Consider the following 12,859-nt stretch of genomic DNA (forward strand, 5'->3'; position numbering starts at 1 on the left):
ATTTTAACTCACAGGACAACCTGCTTTTGGATCTAGTTTGAATATTAGTTCAGAACAGATTCAAAAACCATATGTGCCATCATAGCTAGGAAATGAAGGATACAACAAGATTTGAAGACACACACACACTTCAATGAATTTCATTGATTCAACAATGAATGTCTGTTTGCTCTGGTGAATTAACATATTTATTTATTTATTGTGAAATCCTCTTTGATTACAGTGAAGAGCAAATTGAAAATTTTCTTTGGCTTAACTTGGTTGTTTTGAACAAGAGTCTGGCAATAGCCACAGTCCCAGAAGAGTAGAAGTAAGGAAACATAGTGGCATTGCACAAAGGAGAATCCAAGTCAATGATGTATAACTATAGGCCAGTGTATATCAGGTGTAATGTTGAAGGTGTTAGAGAGACTTGGTTAAAGATAGAATAAAAACTTGGATTCAGTGAGAATGAATATCTTTCAAGAAAGCAGCATAGGTTTGTTAAGAAGAGGTCTTGTTTTAATAACTTAGTTACATTTTATTAGTGACTAGTGTATTGGACAGAGAGGAGACATGGTGGTTTATCTGGAGTTTGCTAAAACATTTGCTCCAGTACCACATGATAAACTATTATTGAAATTGTTATTATTGAAACTAGTATTGAAACTATTACTGAAAAGGTTGGTGACAAGGGAAAGGAGGGTGGGGATATACCATAGGTTATGTTCTGAGACCAATGCTGTTTAATGTATATATTAATGATATAATTCATCATTTGTTCATGATGATAAATTAAGGAGAGGAATGTCAGGAAGTTTTGATGCAATGTTGTTGGAAGAGGTCAATAAGTTGTTGTTTGGGGCTGAAGAATGGGGATGCACTTCAGTGTTGTTAATTGTAAAGTTATATGCACTTTAGCTAGAGAAGGTGGAATAAGTTTATCATATAGGAGGAACTTGGCTTAATTATGGAGGTGAGGAAGGCAAGGGATGATCTGGGGATCTTGGAGAATAGAGAACTGAAGTTCAAGGGGGATACATTGTGAAAGTTGTAAGGGAGGAGAAGAAGAGATATGATTGAGATGTATCAGTTAGTGAGAGGTACAGGGAAATTATTGTATATTATAAGAGGTCATCCCTAGACACTGTACAAAGCTCATGTGAGTAAGGAGGTGAAATGGAAATATTTTATATGGCAAGTAGTGAATGAGTGGATTTGCCAGAAAAAATGCATTGCCAGAATGGGTGGTGAGTGCTTCAACACTGAATATCTTTAAGACAAGGTATTATAGTTATTGTGATATGTGTATTCAACCTTCTGCAGTGAGACTTCATGGACGCTTGGAAGTAATATCAATACTAATAACACTATCATTATGGGATCTCCATGCAGTCAGAAGTTGTAGTAGGCCCACATTCACTGTTATTCACACATTACCTATCATACGTCTGCTTAAATTCACTAACTGTCAGCGCTCACAACCATATCTGGCAATCCATTCCAGTCATTCACCATTCTTCAAAAAAAATATATAGTTCTCACACCCTTACTGACCACATTCATACAAAATCTCCATGGGTGCCCCTACTTCTCTCTGTGTTTGTCATATACCAAAAAAATTCTTTTGTATCACTAATAATAAAATTTAATCAAATGAATATAGCACAAAAAGAAATAATTAACTTATAAATTTTTATCGTGTTTTCTCTTTTCTGTCTGTTAGCTACACTTTGCAACCCACACACTTTCAATCTGTTCTCATAGGAAGCATTCCACAGACTTGCCACCATCTTGGTCACTCATCTCTGTTTCCTCTCCGCCACCTCCTCATCCTCAAGAAACCCAGGTGACCAAATCTGTGCGCTAGTGATATCTATGGTATGTTCCTATATCATACCATAGCTATCATCATTTAAATTATTATAATAAATTATATACTAATGTGCTATAGGTTGACCAACCAACCACTCATGTATGGACCCAATAAAAAAAATCTCTCTTTATTAAATTATTATTATGAGAGGGGGGGTGGATTTGGGGGTGATTATTGATGCCAGTTCTGATTAACATGTCATGGAAATATTTATACAAGATGTATGTAGTAGATTCTAAACACCAGTGTGAGAGTGGTTGGAGTAAGCTTGTAAGAGATAAGTCATTTATATGTCTTATTGCTCTCTTCTGTATTGCATGGAGAATTTTTAGGAGGCTCTTGGGTGCACCCCCCCCCCCCGATGTGTGAAATGATGAGTGAAATGAATCCTAATTTTTTGGATGCTGAGGGGGAAATGGTTGTAATGTGTTTATGCCAGAAGAGTCTTGATATCAAGGTAATCCCAAGGAGAGAAATCTCATCTTGCTTAGAGATTTGGATGTTGTCAGTGGTAAGGCTGGGAGAATGTGGATTTTTTTTTTGTGGAAAATAAGGCAGAACTGTGTTTTGTAGGCATTGAAATTTACAAGGTTATCCAAGCCCATCATAGAATGATTTGGAGATCAGAAATGAGGTTTGCAGTGCTTGTTGCTCTGTAGGTTGGGATAGTTTGTTTGGTGCAAGGCTTGTCAAGTGGGAAGGAGGAATATATAGTGTACTGTCATCAGCAGAAGAATGTATTAGATTGATGGTAAACTGGAGCAAGTCATTGCTGTATAGAATAAAAACAGTGGGTGAGAGGACAAAACTTTGTTGATCCCAGCATTAGTTACATTGTTAGAAGATAGGAAACCATTCACTATCACATACAATGTGCATCCAGCGAGAAAACTGGCACCTCAGTTGCAGATGTCACGGAACAGATCGAATGATGGGAGCTTACTTAATACGCACTTATTCCTGATCCCATCGAAAGCCTTGGAGATATCAGGTGATCAGTTGATATCACTTGGGATTCACCAAACCTTTCCATGGGACTTATCCAGAATAGTTGATAGCAGGATAGCAGATCTCCTGTTGAATGGCATTGGTGGAATCCATACTGGAAGTCATTTATTAGTTGACTATTTTGAGGTAGTGTAGGAGGTGGATATTGATGTTTCTCTCCATTACTTTGGAGAGGACTGAGGTGAGAAAGATTGGGCATTAGTTTGATGGTAAAGATTTGTAAACCTTTCTGGGATTAGGTTGCACATGGACTAATTTCCACATTGTAGAGTAGATGTCAGTGGAATAAGAGAGCTTCAAGAGGCTATATAGATAGGAATCAGTTTTGGAGCACAAATCTTGAGGACAATTGGAGGAATACAAATGGGGAAAGGGAACCTTTCGGTATCAAATTTAGACAGGATTTTTTCTCGTCACTTTCTGGAGAAAGGTAAGTGGAAGATTTGAGTAGTGGGTGTTTGGAGTGGTCTGTGGCGACATTTACTAAAATCACTTATGCAGTCATTTTGAGGAAAAGTATGATGCCAGGAAATTGGCAGTAATGTAACCTACTGCTTCTTGTCAGTGTGTTCTTCAAAATCCACGGGGCCAATTTAAAACAGTAAGCAGGTGATTCGTCGCATCGGGGCACCTACAAGGGGCACTGAAGTAAGTTGAAAAATAAAATAAAAACACATTTTAATATAAGCATCTGTTAAATGTGGATATGTATTAAATATATTGTAATAAATACAGAGACTTTTAATAACATTTAGCAAAAACTGCGTTGTTTTTTGCTATGTGTAATATAAGAACTGGCGGAAGAACTAGACAAGCCAGGCGTTTGCTGTGCCATCGCTTTGCAGGAGGCACCATTACACTACTGACTGTCTTTTTTTTTTTTTTTTTTTTTTTTTTTTTTTTTTTTTTTTTACATGCAGTGTGCATTTGCCAGTTAGAATGTCAGGCATATACCATTGCCAGCTTAAACTCTATTACAAAGTGACATTTGGTCATTGTTTGTAAATAATTGAATTGTTAATTGCTGAACACACACAGTGATATGTAGTTAATTCACACTGAGGTAATTAGATTCAAAATTTAACCTAAAGCTTTACAAATCAAAAAAATTATGCATTTCTTTAAGTATTTCTTTTTATTTATTTTTTATGTCTAACCAAATTTTTTGGTCAATAAATTTTTTCATCAGAATGGAACTACTGTAACTGAATTATAAATTATCTAATTTTCTACTGGTTTGAAAGTTTTCTCAGACAGTATTCAATATCTATTACTTCATTTTACTGTTTGATAAAAGAAGTAAGCCAATAATATCGTTTATCTGCCGAAACAGATACTTCTAATTCTGGACTATTTCTTTGCAATCTACAATCATTTGCTTAGCTGTCTGTTGATATTATTCTAAGTTTTAAAAATTCTATTCTGTTATTTCACTATATAAAAACTGTGTGCAACAAAAAAAGAAAGTTCAGTAGTGTTTTTTTTTTCCCCTTCAAAAATTCCAATGACAATTTTTAATGCTAGTTATAGTTCTCTCTGGCCTGGCTCGGGCAAACGAAGTAGCACTCAGTCTGCCCAAGCACTACCTCATTCACCTTGTGTTCACAGCGGCCATGATACCCAAGAGCTATAGGGAAGTGTTTCCCAGATTTTTCCTACGACGGACCACTTCACAAATCCTGAAATTTTCACAGAACACTTTGTGGTTATTTTGTAATGTATTAATAATTAATTATGGCATAACCATGAAGAATGCTAGTACACTTGTGTATACGGTGTAACATGTTGACAAATATAAAACTACATTTAAATCAGTTATCAATCGCTGAACTAATGAAATCTTGTAGCATATTGTAGCTTCCTCAGGCCAACATCATTAAATTAATTTGTGCTGATTTTCATTGACATATCCCATTCTGATCACAAAAATTTATAATATTATTATAAGTACTTAAGAGTGAATGCAGACTTTTTCTCCTGTGTGCTGGTATTTTTCCCCTCCTTTTGTACATCCTGGAGATAGCTTTGTAGGCTGGAGGTGGATGAATCACTATCTGTTGCATCACAAACACCTTCAATAAGATATTTCTTAACACAAAAATTAAACAAAGTCCCTTGTCTCTTATTCATATTAAAATTTAAATCTCTAGGCCTATTACTTTTAAAAAATCACGCCACTCTGGTTTCAAAACAAGCACTTTCACCCTACAATACGAACTTGCAAAGAAAGTATTCAGTATTACTAGATTTGAGAACTGGATACAGATTACCTCGATCCTCAATTTCAGTGGAAAAATCTTCTTTATACTTCCTTGCTGACTGGTCACTAACATTTGCAACACAGATGTTATTTCATTCAGTTTTGAGAAACAAAGGATATGTTGCCCATTGTTGTAATCGGCTTGCAGGGAATTTTTATGACCGGCCATAAACAGCCGTATTCTCTTTCCCAAGTTACTTCCATGTTTAAAAATACATGGCTTGGGCACTGACATCACGGAACACTTATTCACTTTCCACAGAACACAATTTGGGAAACCCTGCTATAGGGTATTCCTACCTTATGTGACTGCTAATTCATAAGTAGTATAGAAATGAAATACACGACACAACATAAATAAAAGAAAATTAATTTTATTTAGGAAAAGATTTTTGGAAATTTTTCTAATGTTTTTTTTTTTTTTTCCTTTTTCTTTTTTTGCCCCATTGGTGCACTTAGAGGGCCCCCCCCCTCTAGGTGCACCAATGTTTGTGATAGGTGTGTTCCATAAGTTGCTGAGTAGAGCAAATAGCATGTGATCAATGATTATAAAGTCTGTATAAAGTATAAAGCGAGCAAGTGATTATAAAGTCTAGACATGAATAAGTGAATTTATGATGGCATAATTAAAAAAAAAAAAAAGGAAGAGGAGATGAAAAGAGATTTGTTTGCAAAATATAAATAACTAACCAATAATAAACAACAACTAATACGTTTAGTAGTTCAGTTAAAACTATAGGAAGAGGCTAATCCAATGAACTAATAATGTTTGTTGGGTGATTCGTTTAGGTATGGCAGGAATGCATGTAGTTTGATGGAGCAGCAAATCATCTTGTAAAATTTGTTGTGCATGCTATGTGTATTTCTCTGATTTATGTATATTTCGTTCCATTTTCTATAGAATTTTCTTTTTTTTTTTTACTGAGACTTAGTATACATTTTATACAATAATCTTATCCTGTCAGCTGTCCTAACAAGCACTTAAGCACCCACAACCTTTCCAAGTATTCTTGGACTTTGCAACAGTAACTTGAGGATAAGGTGGTTAGCCCTATGCCTCTCAGTATGTCCTATGTCTGTAGATTCACGGGGCAGGTTTGCCTGTTTTGGGAGATGAACTCCCCCCCCCCCACACACACACACCTCCATATGAGACCAGCTAACTCACCTCTCGTTGAAAGAGACCAGATAAAGATTCTTCACATCACCCAGGTTTTTCCAATCAAAGATCTATCGAACCCAGGTTTTTCCAATCAAAGATCTATCGAACCCAGGTTTTTCCAATCAAAGATCTATACCAACTAAGCTACAGAGGCCCTTTATGCAATAATAGGATACAGGGTGTTCGGGATAAATTTGACAGTTTCGTAAGGAAAAAGAAAATCTTCTTTGTATCTATTAAATTTAATGAATTGACAAAAAAACATTACAGGCAGAGTTAATTACAATACTATCAACAAGATTTACTCAAAATAACCACCATTAGCATCGATCACAGCTTCAATTCTGCTTCGGAACCTCGAACAAGCTGATGCTACAGTCTCCCTGGGAAGGGCCGCAAAAACTGTTTTAATTTTATCCATTAACTGGGCTTTTGTATTACTGGAAGTGCGATTGGTGTCTTTTTCAACTGCGCCCCATACAAAATAATCCATGGGGTTAAGGTCTGGGGAGTTTGGAGGCCAAACATTTGGACTGGTGAAGTCGTAGAAATTTTCAGACAACCATTTTTGACTTTTCCCAGAGGTGTGGCAAGGGGCCGAATCCTGCTGCCATACATACGGCCTACCATTGGCTGCCCTTGTTATCCAGGGCTTGACTACAGTTAGCAACTCCACGAACAAAGCCCGAATTCCAATGCCAGGGTTCTTCAACACCTGTTCCTGCAGATTTGCGAGGAATTCTGCTGTACGAACGCAATCAGATCATCTGCTAGGGATCTTTCTTCTTGCTACATCCTCGTAGTCACCATTGCAAGTCTCTAGTTCATGCCTGATTGTTTTTACTGTATTCAGGGAGCATTGGGCAGCAGTCGTAATATCCTTATTTTGATGGCGGGCACGAATCATCATGATACAAGTTATTCTCTTCCATGATTCAGGTGGGTTCCAGTTATCCATCCTTTCTGACATCTTGTATATGAATGAAGAAGGGTCCAAACTTTTAAATGAAGAGAAGTGTGTGTTAATACATGTAACTTACGGAAAAATATAATTAATTATAAATATGTCAAATTTATCCCGAACACCCTGTACATAGTATTCGGCTTTGAAATGATGTTCGATTTCATATCCACATAATTTATATAATTTTGCATCGCTGAATTGAAGCCTTTTGGCTGTTTATTTTAGTAAATACATAATATTCGACCATTATCGGAATTATCCACACTTTCACAAATACTACATTCATTAGTTGTTTTTTTTTAGGGTCAGCAGCTCTTCTGTCTTCTCAGTTGTGACCTCCATGCTTTCTCTGAGCCATTTATTTTTCTCCTTACTCATCCCTGAACCTTCTTCAAATCCAACTGTTTTCCCTACTTCCCAGGCATCCTATGATAATCATTATTGTTTTTTTTTTTTTTACTGTCTACATATTGAAAGAACTGCCCAGGATTTTTTTTTTTTTTTTTTTTGGCTTCATTAGCTAACTGCTGCTGGTATTTTGTTGTACATCAACAGCTTCTTATAATATACAGAAGTATTCATTTTTATTCAGGAATAGATAAATTTTTACTGTCTGTTGTGTCCGAAGACTAGAATAAAAATGTTCCTATACTAAAAAACTTTACAGCCTCAACAGGTGCCATACTGCACAAGCAAGAAAAACAGTTAGCTTTATTTATCACTAAATACAGTAAACAGATATTTAACATTTGTGTACTATATTTAGGAACAATTTGTAAGACAACTCGAAAACACACTTAATGGAAAAACACTCCGCTCCTGCAGGCTATGCAGCATGCACGTGAACAGAACAGATTTATTATTATTATTATTAGACACATCCAGGGAGTCCTAAGACTCATCGAGGGAGGGCACCTGCTCTACAACTCTCCGTCTCGACCACTCATCCTCATCCACAAACTGCCTCATCTATACCAATGCCATCTACTGTCCACCATCATCACTATTATTTTCACAGACAATCACAAACACCCATGCTCATGGCAGGATTCGAACCTGCAGCCTTTTGGCTAGAGAGCAGATACACTAACCACTCAGCCAACCAGACCGGCAAAAAATCACTGCATCGGCCGGGAATATATTTCTATTTATTGTAGCACTAAACATATCACCTAATTAAAAACATTTTCACCAGACTAGACAAAAAATTCCTGAGAAAAGACCAGATTTGCAGAAAAAAAAAATCATCTTTCATCAGGACAATGCACCTGCCCACAAAGGTGTTTTGGCAATGGGAAAATTAAGGGATTTGCACTATGAATTGTTGGAACATCCACCCTATTCCCCAAATTTGGCTCCCTCTGACTTCTCTCTCTTCCCCAAACTAAAACTCTTCCTCAATGGTCAGTGTTTTTCTTTGAATCAAGAGGTGGTTGTAGCTGTAGAGGGGTATTTTGCAGATCTTACTGAGAACCACTACAAGGACGGGATAATAGCGCTGGAGCATCGTTTGAATAAATGTATTACTCTTAAGGGAGATTATATTGAAAATAAAAAAAATTTTGAAATTATAAATTTGTGTTTTCATTGTTAGGCCAAGAACTTTTCAGACCACTGTCGTCACTCGTTTTACTTAGTTTATTTATACACATGTTCCAATCTTTTGTTTTCTGTAGGAATCGAGTTAGCACATCATCATAAAGTGAAGGTTTTTCCTTCAGTTCCATGATCAATGTCTTTTCAATAGCAATTAAGCTTAGGCTGCATAGTTTTTCATTTTTCCTGTGTTTGTGTTAGTCTATAACACTGTATTCTCTTCATAGCCGAAAAAAATGCTTGATTACAGTGGTAGAGCTTGAATCAACATGACAAGTTCTGCTAACTTATAAATTTCCTTGAATGCAACCTGAAGTTGATTTTCTTGCATGAATTTTAATAGTTGATGCTCTGTTTTCCTGGCAAATTCTTGAGATGAAAATAGTACATTCAGTTCATTTTTCAAGTGAATGTAATCAAAACCTAGGCCATAGAAATCCTTTAAGTTTTCTGAAATACCATCAGGTATTTCAGATACTATCTTCACATACTGACCATATCTTTCACTACAAAAGTGTTACAAAAATTCAAGTTTCGAAAATTAACACTATATCTTTCTTCCACCTCCAGGCACATGCAATTGACTATTCCCTGATATAATCGAAGGCACATGCTCTTCTCCTTCTCTTCCAGTCCTTTTCATCTCATTTCTCGACTAATCAACTGTATGCTTCTCGTTTGATACAGAAACCCAAATATAATCAAATCCATGTTCCCTGTCATTCCTAAGCTGCTTCATAGTGTCTCATATACTCAGTTTTTGCATCTTTGTGCATGTAAATTTTCAAGAGGAGTATGAGGTTTACCTCCTTTGAGTACAGTCATATAATCCACAAAAGTTCTGGCAGAAAACAGGACATTCAGTAGATCTCAACACTGTTTGCCATTGTAAATATGGGCAAAAAAGTTATAAATTTGTGGAAAATTATATATTAAAAACTTGTCTATATTATGTAAAAACTTGCCTACCATGTCAATTCACAGTTCACTCACGCAAAAACAGATGAACGTCAGAAAACGAAAACAGCAACTCATGACGTGTGACAATGTTTTCAGTTGGATAGGTTGGCACAATAACCAATCACAACTTCTAGGTGCTATTGTCTCAGAGCTCACCCAGCCTCACCTTCTCAGCAGTTTAAAACTACTTGAACACTAAGAATTTGACCTGTTATATCCTTTTTACATCTTTTCAAAGGGCTCAAAGGTGTATATATTTTGAAAGGCTATTAATGCAAATGTGATGCAATGTTTATGCATTAAAAAGTGCCCTCTTCATGAGGGCAGTGAAGTATTAGTATATTGTGTTTAATTTTAGGAATCATGCGAAGCCAGGAAACAATTAGGGAAGGCTTTACCGCGAATAAATGCAAAAATATAATACTGGTAATACTGATATGAGGTGGTATCAAAAAAGTTTTGAGACTAGCTCTGTTTACAAAAAATTATGTTATTTATCTATGTTTACATACTATCACCTTCAAAACAGTCCCCTTGCATAGCAATACAGTACTCCCAGCATTTCAAGCACCTTCTTGATTTCTGTTTGATCTCCGCAATGGTGTCAAAGTGGCGACATTTCAGCTGGATCTTCATCTTCGGGAAGAGGGCGAAGTCTGCAGGAGCCAAATCTGGCGAGTAGGGTGGGTGCAGAAGTGAGATCATGTTGATTCCAGCGAGAAACTAGCGTGTGAAGAGAGCTCGGTGACAGGGTGCACAGTTGTTGACAGTTGTCGTAGAGCATCTCGTTTTTTCTCTTATCAACCAACTTTTGCAATCAACCTACCCTCAATCTCTCCTCATAGGAAATATTCCATAGACCACTCACCATCTTGGTTACTCACCTCAGAATCATCTCTATCACTTCCTCATCCCCAAGAAACCCAGGAGACCAGATCCGAGCACGGTAATCTAGATTTTGACGTGTAATAGATATTACTTTTTATTTTGATTCTCTATAAAGAGAATTTTTATTCTAAGTGTTTAGTATTTACAAGGGTATTTAGTATTTACAAGGGTTCAATTCCGATTGTTGCAATGACTTTTAACTGTTCCTTTTAGAATCGGGAAAATCACTGACTCAAGACCAAATACAAAAAATATACACATTTGATAAAACCAAAACAATATATACACTTTAAAATGACATAACTACAAAATACTGGATCCAAAGCTTTCTAAAATAAATCTACACGTTAGAGATTTTCTTATTTAAAAATATTAAAATTATTCATTCTCTGACTCATTCTATTATTGGATTGTTTGACATATACTTAATCATGTCTACCAGATTTCACAACAACAAAATTTTTCATCAGAGTCAGTTTCTTTGTTAAGTCCTTTCCAAAAATATAAAAATTTTCTTATTTATTGTGGATCCTTTCTTTTATCTCCCTTATGTAGCATACAGTATTATTTCTCCTGTCTCACTGAAGTATAAATATTTGATGCACAATTTACTGTACCAGAGAAAAAATTTTCTTCTACTACTTCATAAACAGCATATCTAAGTTGAAGCTAATTCCATCACCTTTTCCAGTAGAAATAACAAATAGATCCGGCATCCTTAAGACAGTTAAAACTTTCCGCTCAGCATTTCCTCGAACATTCAATTAGAGCATCGACTACAATATCTTATTTTATTTACTGAATACTTGTTGACAGTCTTAACTCCTCCAGTTTACAGACTCACAGTTCTACAGTTCCCTTTTTGGAATCTTGTATTAATATTCTTCTGACTGCCACGTAAAACTTAAAAAAAACTTAAAAAAACTTCCTAAGAACAAAATTTCTCCCATCTGCTTTCTTAAACTGTTATTATCTCTCTATTGTTTTCCCAATTACTCCGACACTGAACATTCTCTCTGTCAGCTGTCAATCATCCATCATATTTCTCCATGAGCACTTCGTTTAAATAGCAAGTGAGAAGTTAAGTATAATTATTATTATTATTATTCAGGCCTCCAAGGAGTCAAAAGACTCATTGAGGGAGGTACCTTCCTAAGACATAAAGTCTGTCAAGACTCATCGAGGGGAGGTCCACCCTTGAGAAACACAAAGTCTATCATACCACTCTTTAAACTCACTGACCGTTCTCGCTCCCACCACTCCATCAGGCAATGCATTCCACGGCTCAACCACCCTCCACACAAAGAAACCACTCCTTACCCTCTTGCTCACTGTTTCCTTTCATAACTTCCAGGGATGGCCTCTTGTCATCACTCCTTCACGCTGTTCAACCAAGCGAAAGAACTCTCCAGTGTCAACCCTGTAACCATCTCTCAACAGTTTAAAAGTGTCAATCATATCACCTCTCCTTCTTCTATCCACCAAACTCTGCAGTCCACATTCTCTCAGCCGATCCTCATTACTATCCTTGTACAGTCCTGAAACCATCTTTGTCATCCGTCTTTGTATCTTTTCCACAGTTAATTTATCCCCTTCAAATCCTGGGAACCAAATCTGAGAACAATAGTCCAAGTGTGGTCTAATCAGAGACTTATACAACGGAATGATAACCCTCTTATCTCTGCAGGTCAGTGTCCTTCTCATAATAGCAGCAATCCTCTGTGTTACCTTCACCACCTTTGCAATATGTCCCCTAAACTTCAGGTTTCTATCAATCATCAACCCCAGATCTCTTGTCTCTCCAACTTCCTTCAGTATAACTCCTCCCATAGAGTATGCAGCATCCCATCGATGTTTCCCAAACCTCAAGACCTTACATTTTGCTGCATTAAACTGACATCCCCATTCATTTGCCCATCTATCTAGCTTATTCAAATCCTCTTGCAGGGTTACCACATCTGCACTATTACTAATAATCCTTCCCAGCTTCGCATCATCTGCAAACAACTGAATATCCCCTTGCAATCCACTGGCAATGTCATTGATATAAAGGTTAAACAATATAGGTCCTAGTACTGAGCCCTGTGGGACCCCACTTGTAACCTTCTGTCTCCTTGAAACTGCTCCACCATACACAACTCTCTCATACCTATCAGACAGCCAATC

At 36.6% G+C, this 12,859-nt stretch overlaps 1 protein-coding gene across 1 annotated transcript in view; it reads left to right on the plus strand.

The window, feature by feature from the left end:
• The window catches only part of LOC150092754 (short transient receptor potential channel 5-like), a 235,133-nt gene that overhangs the window by 69,062 nt on the left and 153,212 nt on the right, over positions 1-12,859 (plus strand). The gene's annotated exons all lie outside the window — the stretch shown is intronic.

This window comes from Typopeltis vanoorti, chromosome 25, assembly GCF_054136105.1.
Source record: "Typopeltis vanoorti isolate ZY-2024b chromosome 25, IOZ_Tvanoo_1.0, whole genome shotgun sequence".
Classification (NCBI taxonomy): Eukaryota; Metazoa; Arthropoda; class Arachnida; order Uropygi; family Thelyphonidae; genus Typopeltis; species Typopeltis vanoorti.